Source organism: Oryzias melastigma, unplaced genomic scaffold (genome assembly GCF_002922805.2).
Source record: "Oryzias melastigma strain HK-1 unplaced genomic scaffold, ASM292280v2 sc00651, whole genome shotgun sequence".
NCBI lineage: Eukaryota > Metazoa > Chordata > Actinopteri > Beloniformes > Adrianichthyidae > Oryzias > Oryzias melastigma.
This window is the reverse complement of record NW_023417239.1, coordinates 1-2251: the sequence shown is the minus strand read 5'-3', so window position 1 is coordinate 2251 and position 2251 is coordinate 1.

Here is a 2251-nt window from a genome sequence, read left to right as displayed (position 1 = left end):
TTGACAAAGTTGTAGCGGCTGCGGACTCATGAGCCGCCAGAGAGGCTGCGGTAGGACCTTGTTTGTGACGCGCTCCAAAAAATATGATGCAAACGTCCTCTGGATATATCTTGATTTATTAAAGTTTATCATAGACACAGGTAACAAAAATTATGTGGTTGATCGTTCCAAAATACAAAGGGAAATAAAGCGGTCAACAAAAAATACCGGGCCCTGTACACCCTCTCTCGGAACCAACAGAACCCAACCCAAACCCAAGTGAACAGGTCCCTCTAATAATCTCTTTCCTCATCACGTGACACACAAAAAAAATGTGAAATAATAAATAAATATTATCATGGCTGCTACAGCGGCCCTTGGGACGGTAAATTGGGGCCCCGTTTTCATATGACAAATAAATGTTAGTGCGGCCTGCAAGATTGAAATGAATGTGTGCAGAGCTGAGCAAACCAATCACGGTGAGGTATATGGTTCTGGAGGGCGGGACATCGGTGGGCTGTCCAGTCCCTCCTCACTCACTCACTCATTCATTCATTTCTCCAGTCAGCTGGACGGAGGAGGAGCCATGAAGCCACTGAAGGTGCTTTCACACCAAACGCAGTTCACACAACAAATTTGCGTGCTTTGGCGTGCTGACTGTTCCTAATAAATCAGAGCTTCCCAACCTCTGAGCGTGAGGCCGCGGTTGCGTGTGGGTGTCTGTAAATTTTAAGGTGTACAAGCCAGATGTGTCGGCGCGCATTCCAGCGGCCATGAAAAGGTCCATGCAAACAGAGTAGAAGACCAAAGTTCTGCTACGCGCGTCTGCATGGACCCCCATGGAAAGCAGCCCCCCCCTCCGAATGTGCACTGATGCAGCCAGCGTTCGAGCACCACCTCACCTCCAATGAATAGATCAGATTTTTTATGTTGTGACGAGTTCTACAAAAATCTACAAAAAATGAAATCCTTCTCGGTACCGGGGCTTCTCTCTCTCTGAAGGAGGATCTGTCAATACAGACATTTGAAACTGAATAAAAATAATTAGTTTTCTCTAGTCAGTCAGTCAACATATGGTTTCTTCAGTCGTCTGTATTTTCTATATGGTCATTGTTGTTATTTTATTTATTTATTACTTATTTATTTATTCATTTTTAATATATTCATTTATTTAATTCATTATTCCTGCTGTTATTCGACAGGTTTCATGGTCTGCAGGTCTGAGAGTAAAAATCTCCAATGTTGCACTGAAGCATTTGATTGTAAACATTTGTTGTTGTTTTCTTCCTCCACAAACACATCCTAAGAAGAGGAACCTGCAGTGAAGGCAGCCATGTTGGAGCCTCATCCATGTTCTCATTAGTCTGAGACTGAAAGACTGAAGGACAAAGAAACATGAGGATTCATGAAGGATCATATCCAGACTTTATTCGTGTTTGATACGAAAAAGCTGCAGACATTTTACAGACAGCATTTTGGTTTGGAAGGACTTTTCTGGCAAGAAGATGCAGTTCTGGAATACAGCCAGAAGGTGTCACCCTTCTCATTTCTGATCCAAGATCAACTACAGACCTGACTGCTTTGGTTTTTGGTGTTTTTGTCATCGCGGATGAAGACACTAGACATAGAACCAGTCGGAGAGACAGTTTGCCCGGGAGACACGGTTTTCCTGAGTCCGGCGGGTCTCCCGCGCAGATCATCCTGACGGACTGAAGCTCCCACCGTAACTGTTCTGGAGTAAATGGAGGATTGGTGGACTGTATGACTGATTCGGGTTTGGGGTATAACAGGAAACAAGATGGTGTGCCGGTCAGAGCGCAGGAAGGTAAGGAAGAGATGAGGCTGCACTTGGAAGATGTTCCAGATTTATTTAGTTGAAGAAGAGTATTTACAAAAGTCTGTAAACAACAAAAAAGTTTCTCTTTTAATAACATAAAGGCATTAAAAAGACTTACTGCAAATTAATAAAACACAAGAGAAAATGGCTGACTGTGTCATCACAAGCCTAGAGTCCTCATAACAAACAAAATAAATAATAAAATCTGCTTTAAACCAACTTAAATATCACTTCTCAGTAAACAGGCAGAACAGCAACATCTAGTGGTCACGAAAAATCACTGCAACAAAATTTAAGTCCCATGTTCATTATTAAATAGGAGTCATGGGTTGTGTCCAAATTCGGGTTCTGCATCCTCCTGAGGCCGTGGCCTTCACGATCTAAGATGGTCTGGGGCCCGTTTCAAGAAGCAGGTTCAACAAATTTAGAGTTCAA